Here is a 24,738-nt window from a genome sequence, read left to right on the forward strand (position 1 = left end):
GTCCATATAAATGCCAGTAGCAAGAGTAGAATCAACCACAACTACCTTTGTAATGATTTAAAGCTTGTGTGCCTATAAGTAATTGGCATTTTATATAATCAAGAATCTTTTGACTCTATTTGAAACGTGGCTCACATATATTAATTTTATATGCAAATATATATAATATCATTGTATATGAAACTAAATTTTGGACTTTAGAACAGCTTCTTAGAATCTTGACTTAAATATCTACAGTAATATTTGACAAAAAATTTAGCACACTGTCACTATGATGAAAAAAATTACTATAAAATTATTTTAAAAATGTTTTCCACACTAACATTTAAAATATTCTCATATTGGTGGTTAAAATCTATTGTGATTGTTCTTAGAATTTAGATTAAAAATGTTCCAGAAAGTTTGAAGAGAAGCACTTTAGTCAATTTTCAGTTGTTAAAGCATGAAGAAATGGCATTTCATTGACATTTTTAAAACTATTCAGATTCCCTCTTTGAATTCAAGTGTTTCAAAGATATCTTATTTTAAAATACCAAAATAGGAATAGAATATGAAGGGCTGGTTATGAGTAATATGATACACTTTTATGAGAGGGTGAGATTACAATAACAATACCTCCTCTCATAGAATAGCCAGTAAGTCTCCACTAAATAAGATTGCCTTGATTTTATAGATGTGTAATCATGGATATTGAGTTAATCTGAACCATTTGTAGACACAGGAGTTTATTAAAGAATTATATAATATCTTTCAAGTATTTAGAATAGTGTTGAAATTAAGCCTGCATCCCCAGGATTTTCAGAGGTGCTGATGCCTAATAAACTCAACCCCTTACATGCCAAAATTGGCTTAAAGCCCACGCATTACCCAAGCTACACTTTAAGCATCAAGATTCAGAAATGTAATTTTAAATATGCAAGAGTTTGAGGAATTCGCTACTCACACTTTGTTGAATAGTCTATCCAAGTGCATCAAGAAAATGTGACTAAAGAAATTTTGACCAAAGGATTGATAGTAATGTTGAATACATTTAATAGTAGATCTAAGATTAAAAGGTGAGAGTGAGGGTGAGAAGAGAGTATGAATTTTTCGTGTTCTGACAAAGAGAATGTAGCACCCATGTGGTACCTGCTTGGCTGCATTGCCAGTGCCCACGGTAGACTATTTTATCCAGGTGTTTAGGTTTTGTTTTGCTTTGTTTTTTTCTTTTCAGCAGAGTTAGTCCAAGACCAATAACTCCATAACTGGTAGAATTGGGAGACTTCAATAGTGCTTAACATTTTGTACATACCTTTATAAAAGTTTTCTTTTTCTATTTTCCTGGAGAGATTCTTTCCAATATACCCCATCATGGTTGAAATCAGTCATTTCTTATTTAAAATCTACAACTGCTGATGTTTTGTATCCTTCGCATTCCAGGTAACTGGTTTTTTGTGCATTTTCTGTATTTTTCTCCATCAGTCTACCTAGATATTTGTTAGATTTAATATTTTAATATTTTTCTGAAAAAGTGAGCTTTTGCATTTTTAAATACATACTCAGTTGCTTTAATTCTGCTTATTTCCTCCTTTTTTTTTTGAGATGGAGTCTTGCTCTGTCACCCAAGCTGGAGTGCAGTAGCGTGATCTCTATTGACTGCAACCTCCACCCCGAAGTTCAAGCAATTCTCCCACCTCAGCGTCCCGAGTAGCTGGGATTACAGGTGCATGCCTCCATGCCAGGCTAATTTTTGTATATTTAGTAGAGAGTGGGTTTCACCATGTTGGACCAGGCTGGTCTCAAACTCCTGACCTCAGGTGATCCACCTGCCTAGTCCTCCCAAAGTGCTGGGATTTAATGGAATGAAATGGCATGGAATGGAATGGAGTCTATTGGAATGGATGGCAGTGGAGTGGAGTGGATTGGTGTGGAATGGACTGGAATGCAATGGGATGAATGGAAAGGAGTGTAGTGTAGTGGAGTTTAGTGGAATATATTGGAATGGAATGAGATGCATTGGAATGGAGTGGAGTGGAGTGTAATGGAGAGGAGTCGAATGGAGTGGAGTGGAGAGGGGTGGAGTGGAATGGATTGGAGGAGAGTGCAATGGAATGGAATATAATGGAATGGAAGGGAAGGGAATGGTGAAATGAAAAGTTAGCTGAGATTGTGGCAATGCACTCCAGCCTGTGTGGGAGTGAGACATCCTGCAGATAGAATGGAATGGAATACAAAGGAGAGGAATGGAATGGATGGGAGTGGAAAGTTGTCAATGGAGTGGAGAGGAATGGGAAGGAATGGAATGGAATGGATAGAAGTGGAATGGAGTGGATTGGAGTGGAATGTGGTGGAATGGAATGGGATGGTATGGGGTGGAGTGGAGTGGAGTAGAGTGGAATGGAGTGCAATGGAACAGAATGGAATGGAAAGAATTGGTGAAATGAAATATTAGCTGAGATTCTGCCAATGCACTCCAGCCTGTGCGGGAGAGGGAGAACCTGTCGATAGAAAGGAGTGGAATGGAATGGAGAGGAATGGAATGGAATGGAGTGGAGTGGAGTGGTGTGGAATGGATTGGAGTGGAGTGCTGTGCACTGCAGTGGAGTGGAGTGTAATGGAGTGGAAAGGAATGTAAAGTAATGGAATGGAATGGAATCTATAGGAGTGGAGTGGAGTGGAATGGAGTGGAATGAAAAGGGACTTAATGGAATGGAGAGGAGTAGAGTGGAGTGGAGTGGTTCATAGTGCAGTGGAGTTGAATGGAGTGGAGTGGAATGGCGTGGAGTGGAGTTGAGTGGAATGGAGTGGAATGTAGTGGGATTTAATGGAATGGAGTGGAGTGGATTAGAGTGGATTGTTGTAGAGTGCAGTGGAGTTGAATAGAGTGGAGTGGAATGGAGTGGAGTGGAATGGAGAGGAGTGGAATGGAGAAGAGTGGAGAGGAGTGGAATGGAATGGAACGGAGTGGAATGGAAGGATATGGAATGGAACAGTTATATGAAATGTGAGCTGAGATTGTTTCACTACACTCCAGCTTTGGAGACAGAGTGAGATCCTGTCACAAAAAAGTAATGGAATGAAATGGCTTGGAATGGAATGGAATGGAACTGAATGGAATGAAATGGAATGGAAAGGAAAGGAATGGAATGGAATGGAGTCTATTGGAATGGATGGCAGTGGAGTGGAGTGGATTGTTGTGGAATGGATTGGAATGAAATGGGATGGAATGGAATGGAGTGGAGTGGAGATAAGTGGAATGTAGTGGAATGGAATGGGATGGATTGGAATGGAGTGGAGTGTAATGGAGTGGAGTAGAGTGAAGTGGAGTGGAATGGAGTGTAATGGAATGGAGTGAAGTGGAGTGCAGGGGAGTGGAGAGGAGTGGAATGGAGTGGAATGGAATGGAATGAAGTGGAGTGGAGTGGACTAGAGTGCAGTGAAGTGGCATGGAATGGAAAGGAATGGAATAGAGTGGTGAAATGAAATGTTACCAGAGATTCTTCCACTGCTCTCCAGCCTGGATGACAGGTTGAGATCCTGTTGAAAGAAAGGTATGGAACGATTTGGAATATAGTGGAGTGGAGAGGAGTGGATTGGATTGGAGTGGAATGGACTGGCATTGAACGGAATGGAATGGAGTAGATTGGAGTGGAGAGTAGTGAAAAGGAGTGGAGTGGATTGGCATGTAATGGAGTGGAATGGACTGGCATTGAATGGAATGGAATGGAGTGGATTGGAGTGGAGAGTAGTGGAGAGGAGTGGAGTGGATTGGCATGTAATGGAGTGGAATGGAATGGTATGGAATGGAGTGGAGTGGAGTGGAGTGCAGGGAGTGGAGTGGAATGGAATGGGATGCAATGGAATGGAATGGAGTGGAGAGGAGTGGAGTGGAGCGGATTGGAGTGGAGTGGATTGGAGTGGAATGGAATGGAATGGAATAGAGTGCAGTGGAGTGGAGTAGAGTGGAATGTAATGGAATGGAGTGGAATGTAATGGAATCATATGGAACGGATTGGAATGGTGAAATTAAATGTTAGCTGAGAATGTGTCACTGCATTCCAGGCTGGGTGACAGAGTGAGATCCTGTTGAAGAAAGGAATGGAATGGAATGGAGTGGAATGGCAAGGAATGGAATGGAATGGCATGGAATGGTATGGAGTGGAAAGGAGTGGAGTGGAGGGGCGTGGATTGGAGTGCAATGGAGTGGAATGTAATAGAAGGTATGGAGTGTAGTGGAGTGGAATGGAGCGAGTGTAATGGACTGGAGTGGAATGGAGTGCAGTGGTGTGGAGTAGAATGGAATGAAATTTAATGAAATGGAATGGAATAAAATGGAATGGTGAAATGAAATGTGAGCAGAGATTGTCCCAGGGCACTCCAGGCTGTGTGACAGTGTGAGAACCTGTCAAAAGAAATGAATGGAATGGACTTCAGTGGAATGGAATGGAGTGGGATGGAATGGAATGCAGTGGAGTGGAGTGGAGTGCAGTGGATTGGAGTGGAGTGGAGTGGATTGCAATGGAATGGGATGGAATGGAATAGAGTGGTGAAGAGTGGAGTGGAGTGGAGTGGAAAGGTGTAGAGTGGAGTGGATTGTAGTTGCGTAGAGTCGAGTGGAGTGGAATTTAAAGTAATGGAATGGAAGGGAATGGAGTGGAGTGGAATTTAAAGTAATGGAATGGAAGGGAATGGAGTGGAGTGGAGTGGATTGGGGTGGAGTGGAGTGGAATTGAGTAGGATGGAATTGAATGGAGTGGAGTGGAGTGGAATTGAATAGGATGGAATTGAATGGAGTGGAGTGGAGTGGAATTGAATAGGATGGAATTGAATGGAGTAGAGTGGAGTCTACTGGAGTGAAATGGAATGGAGCAGAGTAGAATGGAGTGGAATGGACTGGATGCAGTGTGGAAGAATGGAGTAGAAGTGAATGGAATGGAATGGAATGGAATGGAATGGAATGGAATGGAATGGAATGGAATGCACTGGAATGTTGCAATGAAATGTGAGCGGAGATACTTCCACTGCTCACCAGCCTGGGTGACAGACTGAGATCATGTTGAAAGAAAGGTATGGAATGAAATAGAGTGTAGTGGAGTGCAGTGGAATGGAGTGGAGTGGATTGGATTAGAGTGGAATGGAGTGGAATGGAATGGGATAAAATGGAATGGAATGGAGTTGAGTGGAGAGCAGTGGAGAGGAGTGGAGTGGAGTGGCATGGAATGGAGTGGAATGCAATGGTATGGAAAGGAGTGGAGTGGAGTAGAGTGGAGTGCAGTGGAGTGGAGTGGAATGGAATGGGATGCAATGGAATGGAATGGAGTGGAGAGGAGTGGAATGGAGCAGAGTGGAGTGGAGCGGATTGGAGTGGAGTGATTTGGAGTGGAATGGAATGGAATGGAATAGAGTGCATTGGAGTGGAGTGGAGTGGAGTAGAATGGAATGCAATGCAGTGGAACAGAATGGAATCACATGGAACGGATTGGAATGGTGAAATTAAACGTTAGATGAGATTGTGTCACTGCATTGCTGCCTTGGTGACAGAGTGAGATCCTGTTGAAGAAAGGAAGGGAGTGGAATGTAGTGGAATGGAATGGAGTGGCATGGCATGGAATGGAGTGGAGTGGAGTGGAGCAGAGTGGATTGGATTGCAATTGAGTGGAATGTAATGGAAGGTATGGAGTGCAGTGGAGTGGAATGGAGCAGAGTGTAATGGAGTGGTGTCGAATGGAGTGACGTGGCGTGGAGTGGAATGGAATGGAATGGAATGAAATGCAATGGTGAAATGAAATGTGAGCAAGATTGTCCCACTGCACTCCAGGCTGTGTGATAGTGTGAGATCCTGTCGAAAGAAAGGAATGGAATAGATTGGAGTGGAATGGAATGCAATGGGGTGGAATGGAATGCAATGGGATGGAATGGAATGCTGAGGAGTGGAGTGCATTGGAGTGCAGTGGAGCGGATTGCAATGGAAAGGAATGGGATGGAATGGAATAGAGTGGTGAGGAGTGGACTGGAGTGTAGTGGAATAGGGTAGAGTGGAGTGGATGGTAGTTGCATGGAGTGGAGTGGGGTGGAATGAAATATAAAATAATGGAATGAAATGGAATGGAGCGCAGTGGAGTGGAGTGGATTGGGGTGGAGTGGAGTGGAGTGGATTGGGGTGTAGTGGAGTGGAGTCGAATGGAGTGGAATTGAATTGGATGGAATTGAATGGAGTGGAGTGGAGTGGAGTGGAGTCTACTGGAGTGGAGTGGAATGGAGCGGAGTAGAATGGAGTGGAATGGACTGGCTGCAGTGTGAAAGAATGGAGTAGAATGTAATGGAATGGAATTGAATGGAGTGGAGTGAAGAGGATTCGAGTGGAGTGACGTGGAATGGAAAGGTGTGGAGTGGAGTGGAGTGGAATGGAGAGGTGTGGAGTGGACTGGAGTGGAATGGAGTGCAGTGTTGTGGAGTTGAGTGGAATGGAATTTAATGGAATGGAAAGGATTGAAATGCAATGGTGAAATGAAATGTGAACAGAGATTGTTCCACTGCACTCCAGGCTGTGTGACAGTGTGAGATCCTGTCGAAAGAAATGAATGGAATGGACTGGAGTGGAATGGAATGGAATGCAGTGGAGTGGAGTGGAGTGCAGTGGAGTGGAGTGGATTGCAGTGGAATGGAATGGGATGGAATGGAACAGAGTGGTGAGTAGTGAAGTGGAGTGTAGTGGAAAGGTGTAGAGGGGAGTGGACTGTAGTTGCATGGAGTGGATTGGAGTGGAGTGGAATGAAAAGTAATGGAATGGAATGAAATGGAATGTAATGGAGTGCAGTGGAGCAGAGTGGATTGGGATGGAGTGGAGTGGAGTGGAATAGAGTGTAATGGAATAGGATGGAATTGAATGTAGTGGAGTGGATGGAGTCTCCTGGAGTGGAGTGGAATGGAGCAGAGTAGAATGGAGTGGAATGGACTTAATGCAGTGTGAAGGAATGGAGTAGAATGGAATGGAATGGAATGGGATTAAATGGAGTGGATTGGAGTGGACTGGAGTGCAGTGGAGTGGCATGTAATGGAATGGGATGGAATGGAAAGGAATGGGATGGAATGGAATGGAATGGAATGGAGTGGAGTGGAGTGGAGTGGACTGGAGTGCAGTGGAGTGGCATGAAATGGAATGGAATGGAATGTTGCAATGAAATATGTGCAGAGATTCTGCCACTGCTCCCCAGCCTGGATGACAGACTGAGATCCTGTTGAAAGAAAGTTATGGAATGAAGTGGAGTGTAGTAGAGTGCAGTGGAGTGCAGTGGAGTGGAATGGAATGGGATCAATTGGAATGGAACGGAATGGAGTGGAATGGAGAGTAGTGGAGTGGAGTGGCACGGAATGAAGTGGAATGGAATGGTATGCAACATAGTGGAGTGGAGTGGAGTGCCGTGGAGTGGAGTGGAATGGAATGGTATGCAACATAGTGGAGTGGAGTGGAGTGCCATGGAGTGGAGTGGAATGGAATGGGATGCAATGGAATGGAATGGAGTGGAAAGTAGTGGGGTGGAGCGGATTGGAGTGGAGTGGAATGGAGTGGAATGGAATGGAATAGAGTGCAGTGTGGTGGAGCAGAGTGGAGTGGAAAGGAATGGAATCATATGGAATGGATTGGAATGGTGAAATTAAATGTTAGCTGAGATTGTGTCACTGCATTCCAGCCTGGGTGAAAGAGTGAGATCCTGTTGAAAAAAGGAATGGAATGGAATGGAGTGGAATGGAATGGATTGGAATGGAATGGAATGGAATGGAATGGAATGGAATGGAACGGAATGGAACGGAATGGATTGGAATGGAATGGAACGGAATGGAATGGCATGGAGTGGAATGGAGTGGAGTGGAGTGGAGTGGAGTGGAATGGAATGGAATGGAATGGAATGGAATGGAATGGAATGGAATGGAATGGAATGGAATGGAATAGAGTGCAGTGGAGTGGAGTGGAAAGGAATAGAATCGTATGGAATGGATTGGAATGGTGAAATTAAATGTTAGCTGAGATTGTGTCACTGCATTCCAGCCTGAGTGACAGAATGAGATCCTGTTGAAAAAAGGAATGGAATGGAATGGAGTGGAATGGAATGGAATGGAATGGCATGGAATGGAATGGAATGGAGTGGAGTGAAGTGGAGTGGAGTGGATTGGAGTGCAGTGGAGTGGAATGTAATGGAAAGTATGGAGTGCTTTGGAGTGGAATGGAGCGGAGTGGAATGGAGTGGAATGGACTTAATGCAGTGTGAAAGAATGGAGTAGAATTGAATGGAATGGAATGGAATGGAATGGAATGGAATGGAATGGAATGGAATGAAATGAAGTGGATTGGAGTGGACTGGAGTGCAGTGGAGTGGCATGTAATGGAATGGGATGGAATGGAATGGAATGGAATGGAGTGGAGTGGAGTGGAGTGGACTGGAGTGCAGTGGAGTGGCATGGAATGGAATGGAATGGAATGGAAAGGAATGTTGCAATGAAATATGTGCAGAGATTCTTCCACTGCTCCCCAGCCTGGGTGACAGACTGAGATCCTATTGAAAGAAAGTTATGGAATGAAGTGGAGTGTAGTGGAGTGCAGTGGAGTGCAGTGGAGAGGAATGGAGTGGAATGGAATGGGATCAATTGGAATGGAACAGAATGGAGTGGAATGGAGAGTAGTGTAGTGGAATGGAGCGGAATGGAGTGGAATACAATGTTATGCAACATAGTGGAGTGGAGTGGAGTGCCATGGAGTGGAGTGGAATGGAATGGGATGCAATGGAATGGAATGGAGTGGAAAGTAGTGGGGTGGAGCGGATTGGAGTGGAGTGGAATGGAGTGGAATGGAATGGAATGGAATGGAATGGAATGGAATGGAATGGCATGGAGTGGAATGGAATGGAGTGGAGTGGAGTGGAGTGGAATGGAATGGAATGGAATGGAATGGAATGGAATGGAATGGAATAGAGTGCAGTGGAGTGGAGTGGAAAGGAATAGAATCGTATGGAATGGATTGGAATGGTTAAATTAAATGTCAGCTGAGATTGTGTCACTGCATTCCAGCCTGGGTGACAGAATGAGATCCTGTTGAAAAAAGGAATGGAATGGAATGGAGTGGAATGGAACGGATTGGAATGGAATGGAATGGAATGGAATGGAATGGAATGGAATGGAATGGAGTGGAGTGAAGTGGAGTGGAGTGGATTGGAGTGCAGTGGAGTGGAATGTAATGGAAAGTATGGAGTGCTTTGGAGTGGAATGGAGCGGAGTGGAATGGAGTGGAATGGACTTAATGCAGTGTGAAAGAATGGAGTAGAATTGAATGGAATGGAATGGAATGGAATGGAATGGAATGGAATGGAATGGAATGGAATGGAATGAAATGAAGTGGATTGGAGTGGACTGGAGTGCAGTGGAGTGGCATGTAATGGAATGGGATGGAATGGAATGGAATGGAATGGAGTGGAGTGGAGTGGACTGGACTGGAGTGCAGTGGAGTGGCATGGAATGGAATGGAATGGAAAGGAATGTTGCAATGAAATATGTGCAGAGATTCTTCCACTGCTCCCCAGCCTGGGTGACAGACTGAGATCCTATTGAAAGAAAGTTATGGAATGAAGTGGAGTGTAGTGGAGTGCAGTGGAGTGCAGTGGAGTGGAATGGAGTGGAATGGAATGGGATCAATTGGAATGGAACAGAATGGAGTGGAATGGAGAGTAGTGTAGTGGAGTGGAGCGGAATGGAGTGGAATACAATGTTATGCAACATAGTGGAGTGGAGTGGAGTGCCATGGAGTGGAGTGGAATGGAATGGTATGCAACATAGTGGAGTGGAGTGGAGTGCCATGGAGTGGAGTGGAATGGAATGGGATGCAATGGAATGGAATGGAGTGGAAAGTAGTGGGGTGGAGCGGATTGGAGTGGAGTGGAATGGAGTGGAATGGAATGGAATGGAATGGAATAGAGTGCAGTGTGGTGGAGCAGAGTGGAGTGGAAAGGAATGGAATCATATGGAATGGATTGGAATGGTGAAATTAAATGTTAGCTGAGATTGTGTCACTGCATTCCAACCTGGGTGAAAGAGTGAGATCCTGTTGAAAAATGTAATGGAATGGAATGAAGTGGAATGGAATGGATTGGAATGGAATGGAATGGAATGGAGTAGAATGGAATGGCATGGAAAGGAATGGAGTGGAATAGAGTGGAATGGAGTGGAGTGGAGTGCAGTGGAGTGGAATGTAATGGAAGGTATGGAGTGCTGTGGAGTGGAATGGAGCAGAGTGGAATGGAGTGGAGTGGAATGGACTGGAGTGGCGTGGAGTGGAATGGAATGGAATTAAATGGAATGGAATAGAATGAAATGCAATGGTGAAATGAAGTGTGAGCAGAGATTGTGCCACTGCACTCCAGGCTGTGTGACAGAGTGAGATATTGTCGAAAGAAATGAATGGAATGGACTGCAGTGGAATGTAAAGTAATGGGATGGAATTGAATGCAGTGAAGTGGAATGGAGTGCAGTGGAGTGGAATGTAGTGGTTTCCAATGGAATAGAATGTGATGGAATGGAACAGAGTAGTGAGGACTGGAGTGGAGTGGAGTGGAAAGGTGTAGAGTGGAGTGGATTGTAGTTGCATAAGTGGAGGGTAGTGGAATGAAAAGTAACAGAATGGAATGAAATGGAATGGAACGGAGTGGAGTGGAGTGGATTGGGGTGGAGTGAAGTGGAGTGGAATGGAGTGGAATTGAATAGGATGGAAATGAATGGAGTGGAGTGGAGTCTACTGGAGTGGCGTGGAATGGAGCAGAGTAGAATGGAGTGGAATGGACTGGATGCATTGTGGAGGAATGGAGTGGAATTGAATGTAATGGAATGGGATGGAGTGGAGTGGAGAGGATTCGAGTGGAGTGGCATAGAATGAAGTGGAGTGGCATGGAGAACTGTGGAGTGGAGTAGATTGGAATGGAGTGCAGTGGCATGGAGTGGAGTGGAATGGAATTTAATGGAACTGGAAAGGAATGAAATGCCATGGTGAGATGAAATGTGAGCAGAGATTGTTCCACTGCACTCAGGGCTGTGTGACAGTGTGAGACCCTCTCGAAAGAAATGAATGGAATGGACTGGAGTGGAATGGAATGGAATGGAATGGGATGGAATGCAATGCAGTGGAGTGGAGTGGAGTGGAGTTGAGTGGATTGCAGTGGAATGGAATGGGATGGAATGGAATAGAGTGGTGAGGAGTGGAGCGGAATGTAGTGGAAAGGTGTAGAGTGGAGTGGACTGTAGTTGCATGGAGTGGAGTGGAGTGGAGTGGAATGAAAAGTAACGGAATGGAATGAAATGGAATGGAATGGAGTGCAGTGGAGTGGAGTGGATTGGGATGGAGTGGAGTGGAGTAGAATAGAGTGTAACTGAATAGGATGAAATTGAGTGTAGTGGAGTGGATGGAGTCTCCTGGAGTGGAGTGGAATGGAGAGAAGTAGAATGGAGTGGAATGGACTGAATGCAGTGTGAAGGAATGGAGTAGAATTGAATGGAATGGAATTGAATTGAGTGGATTGGAGTGGACTGGATTGAATTGGAGTGGAATGGAATGGAATGGGATGGAATGAGATGGAATGGAATGGAGTACAGTGGAGTGGACTGGAGTGCAGTGGAGAGGCATGGAATGGAATGGAATGGAATGGAATGGAAAGGAATGGAATGGAATGGAATGGAATATTGAAATGAAATGTGAGCAGAGATTCTTGCACTGCTCTACAGCCTGGGTGACAGACAGAGATTCTGTTGAAAGAAAAGTGTGGAATGAAGTGGAGTGGATTGGAGTGGAGTGGATTGGATTGGAGTGGAAAGGAGTGGAATGGAATGGGATCTAATGGAATGGAGTGGAGTGTAGTGTAGTGTAGTGGAGAGGAGTGGAGTAGCTTGGAATGGAGTGGAATGCAATGGTATGGAATGGAGTGGAGTGGAGGGCAGTGCAGTGGAGTGGAAAGGAATGGGATGCAATGGAATGGAATGGAATGGAGAGGAGTGTAGTGGAGCATAGTGGAGTGGAGTGGAATGGAGTGGAATGGAATGCAATGGAATAGAGTGCAGTGGAGTGGAGTGGAAAGGAATGGAATCGTATGGAATGGATTGGAATCATGAAATTAAATGTTAGCTGAGATTGTGTCAGTGAATTCCAGCCTGGGTGACAGAGTGAGATCCTGTTGAAGAAAGGAATGGAATGGAATGGAGTGGAATGGAATGGAATGGGATGGAATGGAATGGAATGGTATGGGATGGTATGGGATGGGATGGGATGGGATGGAATGGAATGGAATGGAATGGAATGGAATGGAATGGAATGGAATAGAATGGAATGGAATGGAATGGAATGGAATGGGATGGGATGGAATGGAATGGAATGGAATGGAATGGCATGGAATGGAATGGAGTGGCATGGAATGGAATGGAGTGGCATGGAATGGAATGGAATGGCATGGAATGGAATGGAGTGGAATGGAGTGGAGTGAAGTGGAGCGGAGTGGATTGGAATGCAGTGGAGTGGAAAGTAATGGAAGGTATGGAGTGCTGTGGAGTGGAATGGAGCGGAGTGTAATGGAGTGGGGTGGAATGGAGTGGAGTGTAATGGAGTGGAGTGGAATGGAGCGGAGTGTAATGGAGTGGAGTCAAATGGACTTGAGTGGCGTGGAGTGGAATGGAATGGAATTTAATGGAATGGAATGGAATGAAATGCAATGGTGAAATGAAATGTGAGCTGCGATTTTGCCACTGCACTCCAGGCCATGTGACAGAGTGAGATATTGGTGAAAGAAATGAATGGAATGGACTGGAGTGGAATGGAATGGAATGGGATGGAATGGAATGCAGTGGAGTGGAGTGGAGTGCAGTGGAGTGGAGTGGAGTGGTTTGCAATGGAATGGAATGGAACAGAGTAGTGATGAGTGTAGTGTAGTGCAAATGTGTAGAATGGAGTGTATTGCAGTTGCCTGGAGTGGAGTGGAGTGGAATGAAAAGTAACAGAATGGAATGAAATGGCATGGAGTGGAGTGGAGTGGATTGCAGTGAAGTGGAGTGGAGTGGAATGGAGTGGAATTGAATAGGATGGAATTGAATGGAGTGGAGTGGAGTCTACTGGAGTTTAGTGGAATTGAGTGGAGTAGAATGAAGTGGAATGGACTGGATGCATTGTGGAGGAATGGAGTGGAATTGAATGTGATGGAATGGAATGGAGTGGAGTGGAGAGGATTCGAGTGGAGTGGCGTGGAATGGAGAGGTGTGGAGTGGAGTGGAGTGCAATGGAGTGCAGTGGCATGGAGTGGAGTGGAATGGAATTTAATGGAATGGAATGCAATGAAATGCCATGGTGAAATGAAATGAGAGCAGAGAATGTTCCACTGCACTCCGGGCTGTGTGACAATGTGAGATCCTGTAGAAAGAAATGAATGGAATGGACTGGAGTGGAATGGGATGGAATGGTATGGGATGGAAAGAAATGCAGTGGAGTGGAGTGGAGTGCAGTGGAGTGGAGTGGATTTGATTGTAGTGGAATGCAATGGGATGGAATGGAACAGATTGGTGAGGAGAGGAGCAGAGTGTAGTGGAAGAGTGTAGAGTGGAGTGGATTGTAGTTGCGTGGAGTGGAGTGGACTGTAGTGGAATGAAAAGTAACGGAATGGAATTAAATGGAATGGAATGGAGTGCAGTAGAGTGGAGTGGATTGGGATGCAGTGGAGTGGAGTGGAATAGAGTGTAACTGAATAGGATGGAATTGAATGTAATGGAGTGAATGGAGTCTCCTGGAGTTGAGTGGAATGGAGAGAAGTAGAATGGAGTGGAATGGACTGAATGCAGTATGAAGGAATGGAGTAGAATTGAATGGAATGGAATGGAAAGGAATTGAATGGAATTTAATGGAGTGGATTGGAGTGGACGGGAGTGCATTGTAGTGGCATGGAATGGAATGGGATGGAATAGAATGGAATGGGATGGAATGGAATGGAATGGAGTGCAATGGAATGGACTGGAGTTCAGTGGAGTGGCATGGAATGGAATGGAATGTTACAATGAAATGTGAGCGGAGATTCTTCCACTGCTCTACAGCCGGGGTGACAGACTGAGATCCTGTTGAAAGAAAGGTGTGGAATGAAGTGGATTGGAGTGGAGTGCAGTAGAATGGAGTGGAGTGGATTGGACTGGAGTGCAATGAAGTGGAATGGAATGGGATCAAATGGAATGGAATGGAGTGGAGTGGAGAGTAGTGGAGAGGAGTGGAGTGGCGTGGAATGGAATGGTATGGAATGGAGTGGTGTGGAGTGCAGTGCAGTGGAGTGGAGTGGAATGGAATGGGATGCAATGGAATGGAATGGAGTGGAGCAGAGTGGAGTGGAGTGGAATGGAGTGGAATAGAATGGAAGGGAATAGAGTGCAGTGGAGTGGAAAGGAATGGAATCGTATGGAATGGATTGGAATGGTGAAATTAAATGTTAGCTGAGATTGTGTCACTGCATTCCAGCCTGGGTTACAGAGTGAGATCCTGATGATGGAATGGAGTGGAATGGAATGGAATGGTATGGAATGGAATAGAGTGGAATGGAGTGTAGTGAAGTGGAGCGGAGTGGACTGGAGTGTAGTGGAGTGGAATGTAATGGAAGGTATGGAGTGCTGTGGAGTGGAATAGAGTGGAGTGTAACGGAGTGGAGTGGAATGGACTGGAGTGGCGTGGAGTGGAATGGAATGGAATTTACTAGAATGGAATGGAATGAAATGCAATGGTAAAATGAAATGTGAGCAGAGATTGTGCCACTGCAGTCCAGGCTGTGTGACAGAGTGAGATATTCTCGATAGAAATTACTGGAATGGACTGGAGTGGAATGGAATGGAATGAGAAGGAATGGAATGAAGTGGAGTGGACTGCAGTGGGGTGGAGTGGAATGGAGTGGATAGCAGTGGAATGGAATGGGATGCAATGGAATAGAGTGGTGATGAGTGGAGTGGAGTGTAATGGAAAGGTGTAGAGTGGATTGGATTATAGTTACGTGGAGTGGAGTGGAGTGCAGTGGAATGAAAAGTAACGGAATGGAATGAAATGGAATGGAATCGAGTGGAGTGGAGTGGATTGGGGTGGAGTGGAGTGGAGTGGAATGGAGTGTAATGGAATAGGATGGAAATGTACCTAGTGGAGTGGAGTGGAGTCTCCTGGATTGGAGTGGAATGGAGCGGATTAGAATGGAGTAGAGTCGACTGAATGCAGTGTGTAGCAATAGCGTAGAATTGAATGGAATGGAAAGAAAGGAATGGAATGGTTTGGAGTGGAATAGTTTAGTAGAGTGTATTGGAGTGGAGTGGATAGGAGTGGAGTCGACTGGAGTGGAGTGGATTGTAGTGGAATGGAATGGGATGGAATGGAACGGAGTAGAGTGGAGTGGAAAGGAGTGGAGTAGAGTAGAGTGGAGTGCAAAGGAGTGGAATGGAATGGGATTGAATGGAATGGAATGGAACAGAATGGAGTCGAGCGGAGTGAAGTGCAGTCGGATTTGGTGGAATGGAAAGGAGTGGAGTGGAATGGAGGGGAGTGGAGTGGAATGGAGGGGAGTAGAGTGGAGTGGAGTGAAATAAAGTGGAATGGAATGGATTGGAGTGGAATGGAATGGAATGGAATGGAATGGAATGGAATGGAGTGGAGTGGAGTGGAGTGGAGTGGAGTGGAGTGGAGTGGAATGGAATGGAATGGGATGGAATGGAATGGAATTTAATGTAATAGAATGCAATGGTGAAATGAATTGTGAGCTGAGATTGTTCCACTACACTCCAGCCTGGGTGACAGAGTAAGATCCTGTTGAAAAAAAAATAATGGAATTAAATGTCACGGAAATAAATGGAATGGAATGGAGTCTTGGAATCGACGACAGTGGAGTAGAGCGGATTGGTGTGGAATGGATTGGAATGGAATGGGATGGAAGGGAAAAGAGTGGAGTGTAGTGGAGTTTAGTGGAATGTAGTGAAATGGAATTGGATGGATTGGAATGGACTGGAGTGGAGTGTAATGGAGTGGAGGGGAGTGGGGTGGAGTGGAATGGAGTGGATTCGAATGGAGTGGAGGGGAGTGGGGTGGAGTGGAATGGAGAGGAATGGATTGGAGTGGAGTGCAATGGAATGGAATGGAAGGGAAGGGAAGGGAATGGTGGAATGACATTTTGGCTGAGATTGTGCCAATGCACTCCACCCTGTGTGGGAGAAGGAGATGCTGTTGATAGAAAGGAATGGAATGGAATGGAGAGGAATGGAATGGACTGGAGTGGAGTGTTGTTAAAGGAGTGGAGAGGAATGGGGTGGAATGGAATGGGATGATATGGAATGGAGTGGTGTGGTGTGGAGTGGAATGGAGTGGAGTGGAATGGAGTGGAGTGGAATGGAGTGCAATGGAATGGAATGGAATGGAATGGAATGGAATGGAATGGAATGGAATGGAAAGGTGAAATGAAATGTTAGCTGAGATTGTGCCAATGCACTCCAGCCTGTGTGGGAGAGGGAGATCCTGTCAATAGAAAGGAATGGAATGGAATGGAGAGGAATGGAATGGAATGGAGTGGAGTGGAGTAGTGTGCATTGCAGTTGAGTGGAATGTAATGGAGTGGAAAGGAATGTAATAGAATGGAATGGAATGTATAGAAGTGGAGTGGAGTGGAATGGGGTGGAATGGAATGGGATTTAATGGAATGCAGTGGAGTGGATTGGAGTGGAGTGGTGTGGAGTGCAGTGGAGTTGAATGGAGTGGAGGGGAATGGAGTGGAGGGGAATGGAATGGAGTTGAATGGAGTGGAGGGGAATGGAGTGGAGTGGAATGGATTGGAGTGGAGTGCAGTGGAGTTGAATGGAATGGAGGGGAATGGAGTGGAGTGGAATGGATTGGAGTGGAGTGGAGTGGAATGGATTGGAAAGGAGTGGAATGGAAGGGAATGGAACAGTGACATGAAATCTGAGCTGAGATTGTTCCAATACACTCCAGCCTGGGTGACACAGTGAGATCCTGTCACAAAAAAGTAATGGAATGAAATGGCTTGGAATTGAATGGAATGGAATGGAGTCTATTGGAATGGACGGCAGTGGAGTGGAGTGGATTGGGGTGGAATGGACTGGAATGGAATGGGATGGAATGGAATGTAGTGGAGGGGAGTGGAGTTTAGTGGAATGTTGTGGAATGGAATGGGGTGTATTGGAATTGAGTGGAGTGGAGTGGAGTGTAATGGAAAGGAGTGGAATGGAGTGGAGTGGAGGGCAATGGAATGGAATGGTGAAATGAAATGTGAGCTGAGATTGTGCCACTGTCCTCCAGCCTGGGTGACAGAGTGAGATCCTAGAGAAAGAAAGAATGGAATGGAGTGGAATGGAATGGAGTGGAATGGAGTGGAATGGAATGGAATGGAATGGAATGGAATGGAATGGAATGGAGCGGAGTGGAGAGGAGTGGAGTATTGTCAATGGAGTGGAGTTGAATGGAAGGAATGGAATGGAATGGAGTGGAGTGGAGTGGATTGGAGTGGAATGAAACGGAAGTAATGGAATGGGATGCTATGGAACGGAGCGGAGTGGAGTGGATTGTTGTGGTGTGCAGTGGAGTGGAATGGAGTGGAGGGGATAGGAGTCGAATGGAATGGAATGGAATGGAATGGTGAAGTAAAATGTGCGCTGAGATTTTGCAACTGTACTCCAGCTTGGGTGACAGAGTGAGATCCTGTTGAAAGAAAGGAATGGAATGGAATGTAGTGGAGTGGAGTGGAGTGGAGTGGAATGGAGTGGAAGGGAGTGTGATGGAATGGAATGGAGTGGAGTGGAATGGAGTGGAGTGGAAGGGAGTTTAGTGCAATGGATTGGAGTGGAGTGGAGATGAGTGGAATGGAGTGGACTGGAATGGAGTGGAATGGAAAGGAATGGAGTAGAGTGGAGTGGAATGGAGTGGAATGGAATGGACTGGAGTGGAGTTGAATGGAATGACATGGAATGGTGTAATGAAATGTAAGCTGAGATTGCGCAACTGCACTCCAGCCTGGGTGTCAGAGTGAGATCCTTTCGAAGGAAAGGAATGGAATGGAGTGCAGAGGAATGGAATGGAACAGAGTGGAGAGGAGTTGAGTGGTGTGGAGTGGCATGGAGTGGAGTGCAATGTAATGGAAGGGAATGGTATGGAATGGAATGGAGTGGTGTGGAGTGGAGTAGAGTGCAGTAGAGTGTAGTGGAGTGGAGTGGATTGGAGTGGAATGGAGTGGAATGGACTGGAATGGAATGGAATTGAATGGAAAGGTGGAATGAAATGTGAGCTGAGATTGTCCCACTGCACTCTGGCCTGGGTGACATAGAGAGACCCTGTCGAAAGAAAGGAATGGAATGGAATGGAGCAGAAAGGAATGGAATGGAATGGAATGCAGTGGAGTGGAAAGGAGTGCAGTGGTGTGGAGTAGAATGGAGTGGAATGTACTGGGACGGAATGGAATGGAGTGGAGTGGAGTGGAGTGCAGTGCAGTGGATTGGACTGGATTCGAGTTGAGTGCAATGGATTGGAATAGAATGGTACTGAATGGAATGTATTGGAGTCGGGTGAAGTGGAGTGGAGTGGTGTGGAGTGGAGTGCAGTGGAGTGGAATGGAATAGAGTGGAGTGCAGTGGAGGGGACTGTAGTGGAATGGAATGTAATGGAATGTTTAACTGAAATATGAGCTCAGATTGTGCCACTGCACTCCCGTCTGGGTGACAGAATGAGATCCTGTCGAAAGAAAGGAATGGAAAGGATTGGAGTTGAAAGGCATGTATTGGAATGGAATGTAGTGTAGTAGAATGGAGTGGAGTGGAGTGGAATGGCTTGGAGTGGAGTATGGTGGAGTGGAATGGAGTGGAATGAAATGGGATGGAATGGAGTGGAGTATAGTGTAGTGCAGTAGAGTGGAGTGGAGTGGAGAGGAGTGGAATAGAGTGGAGTGGTATTGGAGGCAATGTAATTGACTGGAGTGGAGTGGAGTGGGAAGGAGTGGACTGGAATGCAATGGAGTGGAGTGGAAGGGAGTGGAGTGGATTGGAGTTTAATGGAATGGATTGTAATAATGAAACAAAATGTGAGCTGAGATTGTACCACTGCACTGCCACCTGAATGACATAGTCACATCCTGTTGAAAGAAAGGAATGGAATGGAATGAAGTGTAATGAAACGGAATGTAATCGAGTGGAGTGGAGTGGATTGGAGTAGAGTGGAGTGGAGTGGAGTGGAGTGGAATGGAATGGCATGGAATGGATTGGAATGGGATGGAGTGGAGTGGAATGGAATGTAATGGAGTGGAATGGAATGGCATGGAGTGGAGTGGAGTAGAGTGGATAGGAGTGGAGTGGAGCGGAGTGGAGTGGAGTGGAAGGGAGTGGAGTGGAATTAAGTGTAGCATAGTGGAGGGGAGTGGAGTGGAGCGGAATTGAGTGAAACGGAATGGAATGGAATGGAAAGGAATGGAATGGAATGGAATGGAATGGAATGGAATGGAGCAGCATGGAGTGGAGTGGAGTGCAGTGGAGTGGAATGGAATGGAATGGAATGGAATGGAATGGAATGGAATGGAATGGAGCAGCATGGAGTGGAGTGGAGTGGAGTGGAATGGAATGGAATGGAATGGAATGGAATGGAATGGAATGGAGTGGAATGGAATGGAATTGAATGGTGATATGAAATGTGAGCACACATTGTGCCACTGCATTCCAGCCTGGGTGACAGAGTGAGATCCTGTCAAAACAAAGGAATGGAATGGAAGGGAATTGGAGAGGAATGGATTGAAATGGAATGGAATGTATTGGAATGGAGTGGAATGGAGTGGACTGGAGTGGAATGGAATGGAATGGGATGGAATGGAATGGAATGGAATGGAGTGGAGTGGAGTGCAGCAGAGGGTAGGGGAGTGGAGTGGAATGGAATGGAATTGAGTGGAGTGGAGTGGAATGGAAAGGAAGGGAATGGAATGGAATGGTAAAAAGAATTGTGAGATGATATTTTGCCACTGCATCCAGAGTGGGTGACAGTGTGAGATCCTGTTGAAAGAAAGAAGGGAATGGGATGGAGTGGAATGTAATTGAATGGAAGGGAATGGAATGCGATGGAATGGAGTGGATTTGAGTGAAGTGGAGTGTAATTCAGTCGAATGGAATGGGATGGAATGGAATGGAGTGGTGTGGAGTGGAGTGCAGTGGAGTGGAATAGCGTGGAATGAAAAGGAGTGGAGTGCAGTGGAGTTACGTGGAGTGGAGTGGACTTGATTGGAATGGAATGGAGTGGAGTGGAATGGAGTTAGTGGAAATGAGTGGAATTGAATAGGATGGAATGGAAGGGAGTGGAGTTGAGTCGAATGGAAGAGAATGGAAAGGAGTGGAATGCTATGGGATGGAATGGAATGGAATGGAGAAGAGTGCAGTGGATTGGAACGGAGCGGAGTGGAGTGGAGTATAATGGAGTGGAATGGTGAGCAAAGGAATGGGAGGGAATGGAACAGAATGGAGTGGAGTGGAGTCGAGTGGAGAAGAGTGGAGAGGAGAGGAGTGGAATGGAGTGTATTGGAATGGAATGTAATGGAGGGGAGTGGAGTGCAATGGAATGGAATGGAATGGAATGGAATGGAATGGAATGGAATGGAATGGTGGAATGAAATGTGAGTGGAGATTCTTCCACTGCTGTCCAGCCTGGGTGACAGAGAGAGATCCTGTTTAAAGAAAGGCATGGAATGAAGTAGAGTGTAGTGGACAGTAGTGGAGTGTAGTGGAGTGGAGTGCATTGGATTGGAGTGGAATGGAATGGGATCCAATGGAATAGAATGGAGTGGAATGGAATGGAGAGCAATGAAGAGGAGTGGAGTGGCTTGGAATGGACTGGAATGGAATGGTATGGAATGGAGTGGAGAGGAGTGGAGTGGAGTGGAACGGAAAGGAATGGAATATAGTGCAGTGGAGCATAGTGGAGTGGAATAGAATGGAATGGAAAGGAATGGAATGGAATTGAATGGAATCATATGGAATGGATTGGAATGGTGAAATTAAATAGCTGAGATTGTGTCACTGCATTCCAGCCTGGGTGACGGAGTGAGATCGTGTTGAAGAAAGGAATGCAATGGAATGGAGTGGAATGGAATGGAATGGAGTGGAATGGAGTGGAGTGGAGTGGAGTAGAGTGCAGTGGAGTGGATTGGAGTGCAATGTAGTGGAATGTAATGGAATGTATGGAGTGCAGTGGAGTGGAATGGAGTGGAGTGGAATGGAGTGGTGTGGAGTGGAGTGGAGTGACGTGGAGTGGAATGGAGTGGAATTTTATGGAATGGAATGGAATGAAATGCAATGGTGAAATAAAACGTGAGCAGAAATTGTGCCACTGCAATCCAGGCTGTGTGACAGAATGAGACCGTGTCGAAAGAAATTATTGGAATGGACTGAAGTGGAATGGAATGGAATGGACTGGAGTGCAATGGAATGGAATGGAATGGAATGGAATGGGATGCAGTGGCGTGGAGTGGAGTGGGTTGCAATGGAATGGAATGCGATGGAATGGAATAGAGTGGTGAGGAATGGAGTTGAGTGTAGTGGAAAGGTGTACAGTACAGTGGATTGTAGTTGCGTGGAGTGGAGTGGAGTTAAATGAAAAGTAATGGAATGGAATGAAATTGAATAGAATGGAGTGAACTGGAATGGATAAGGGAGGAGTGGAGTGGAGTGGAATGCAGTGGAAAGGAGTAGGATGTAATTGAATGGAGTGGAGTGGAGTGGAGTGGAGTGTCCTGGAGTGGAGTGGAATGGAGCAGAGTAGAATGGAGTGGAATGGACTGGATGCAGTGTGGAGAAATGGAGTAGAATTGAATGCAATGGAAAGAATGGAGTGGAGTGGAGAGGATACGAGTGGAGTGGCATGGAATGGAGTGGAGTGGCATGGAATGGAGTGGAGTGGAATGGAGAGGTGTGGACTGGAGTGGAGTGGAATTGAGTGTAATGGAATGGATCGGAATGGAATGCAGTGGATTGGAGTGGAGTGCAGTGGAATGGAGTGGAGTGGAGTGGAATAGGGTGGGGTGGAATGGAGTACGGTGCAGTGGAGTGCAAAAGAATGGAAGGGAGTGGAATGGAGTGCAGGGGAGTGGAATGCAGTGGAGTGCTATAGATTGGAGTGGAGTGGAGTTGAATGGAATGTGCCACTGCACTCTAGGCTGTGTGACAGAGTGAGAACGTGTTGAAAGAAAGGAATGGAATGGTTTGGAGTAGACTGGAGTTTAGTCGAATTTAGTGGAGTGGAGTGGATAGGAGTGGAGTGGAGTTGAGTGGATTGGAGTGGAATGGAGTGGATTGGAAAGGGATGGAATGGAATGGCGTAGAGTGGAGTGGAAATGAATGGAGTAGAGTGGAGTGGAGAGCAATAGAGTGGAATGGAATGGTATGGAAAGGAATGTAATGTAATGGAATGGAGTGGAGTAGAGTGAAGTGCAGTCAAATTTAGTGTAATGGAATGGAGTGGAGTGGAATGGAGGAGAGTGGAGTGGAGTGGACTGGAGTGAAATAAGGTGGAATGGAATGGAGTGGAGTGGAAAGGAATGGAATGGAATGGAATAGAATGGAATGGAATGGAGTGGAGTGGAGTGGAGTGGAGTGGAATGGAATGGAGTGGAGTGGAGTAGGGTGGAGTGGAGTGGCATAGAGTGTAGAGGAATGGAGTAGAATGTAATGGGATGGAATGGGAATGAATGCAGTCGAGAGGAGTGGAGTGGAATGGAGTTGAATGGAATGGGATGGAATGGAATGGATTGGAGTGGCGTGATATGGATTGAAGAGGAGTGGAATGGAGTGGAGTGGAGTGGAATGGATTGGTATGGAATGGAAAGGGAATGGAATAGAATGGAGTGGAGTGAGGTGGCATGGATTGGGGTGGAGTGCAGCGGAATGGAGTGTAATGGAATAAGATGGAATTGACTGGAGTGCAGTGGAGGGGAGTCTCCTGGAGTGGAGTGGAATGGAACACAGTAGAATGGAGTGGAATGGACTGGACGTAGTGTGGAGGAATGGAGTAGAATTGAATGGAATGGAATGGAATGGAATGGAGTGCAATGGAGAGGATTCGAGTGAAGTGGCGTGGAATGGAGTGGAGTAGAATGAAGAGGTGTGGATTAGAGTGGAGTGGAATGGAGTACAGTGGAGTGGAGTGGAATGGAGTGGAATGAAGTGTAAAGGAATGGACTGGAATTGAATGGAGTGGAGCGGAGTGGAGTGGAATGGAGTGGAGTGGAATGGAATGGAGTGGAATGGAGTGGAGTGAAATGGAGTGGAATGCAGTGGAGTGAAATGAAGTGGAATGCAGTGGAGTGGAATGGATTTGAGAGAAGTGGCATGGAATGGAGTTCATTAGAATGCAGTTGAGTGGAGTGGAGTGGACTGGAGTTGAATGGAATGGAATGTTGAAATGAAATGTGAGCTGAGATTGTGCCACTGCACTCCAGGTTGTGTGACAGAGTGAGAACATTTTGAAAGAAAGGAATGGAATGGTTTAGAATGGACTGGAGTTTAGTAGAGTGGAGTGGAGTGGTGTGGATAGGAGTGGAATGGAGTGGAATGGAAAGCGATGGAATGGAATGGAGTAGAGTGGAGTGGAAAGGAGTGGAGTAGAGTCGAGTGGAGAGCAATAGACTGGAATGGAATGGAATGGAGTGGAATGGAATCGAGTGGAGTGGAGTGAAACGCAGTCGAATTTAGTGGAATGGAAAGGAATGAGGTGGATTGGAGGGGAGTGGAGTGGAGTGAAATAAAGTGGACGGGAATGGAGTAGAGTGGAATGGAATGGAATGTAGTTGAGTGGAGTGGAGTGGAGTGGAGTAGGCTGGAGTGGAGTGGAATAGAGTGTAGAGGAATGTAGTAGAATGGAATGGGATTGAATGCAGTCGAGTGGAGTGGAGTGGAATGGAGTCGAATGGAATGGGATGGAATGGAATGGATTGGAGTGGAGTGGTATGGATCGGAGAGGAGTGGAATGGAGTGGAATGGAATGGAGTGGAGTGGAGTGGAATGGATTGGAAAGAAATGGATATGGAATGGAGTAGAATGGAATGGAGTGGAGTGGCGTGGATTGGGGTCGATTGGAGTGGAATGGAGAGCAATGGAATGGGATGGAATGGAATGGAGTGTTGAGGAGTGGAACGGAGTGGAGTGGAAAGGAGGGGAGTGGAGTGGAGTTGCGTGGAGTGGAGTGGAGTGGAATGGAATGGAAGATAATGGAAAGGAATGGAATGGAATGGAGTAAAGTGGAGTGGAGTGGAGTCGAGTGGAGTAGAATGGAGTGTGATGGAATAGGATGGAATTGAATGGATTTGAATGGAATGTAGTGGAGTAGAATGGAGCAGAGTGGAATGGAGTGGAGTTCAGTGTGGTGGAAAGGAGTGGAGTGGAATGTAGTGGAATGGAATGGAATGGAATGGAATGGAATGGAATGGAGTGGAGTGGAGAGGAGTGGAGTGGATTGCAGTGGAGAGGAATGGATTAGAATGGAATGGAGTGCTGTGGAGTTGAGTGGAGTTGAGTGGAATAGAGTGGAGAGGAGTGAAGTGGATTGGATTGTAGTGGAGTGGAGTGGGTTGGAATGTGGTGTAATAGATTGGAATGGAATGAAACGGAGTGGAGTGAAGTGGAGTTCAGAAGAGTAGAGCGGAGTGGAAAAAGTGGAGTGTAGTGTAGTGGAACGGAGTGGAGTGGAGAGGAGTGGACAGGAGT

The sequence above is a fragment of the Symphalangus syndactylus genome, chromosome 14, assembly GCF_028878055.3.
Source record: "Symphalangus syndactylus isolate Jambi chromosome 14, NHGRI_mSymSyn1-v2.1_pri, whole genome shotgun sequence".
Taxonomy (NCBI): Eukaryota; Metazoa; Chordata; class Mammalia; order Primates; family Hylobatidae; genus Symphalangus; species Symphalangus syndactylus.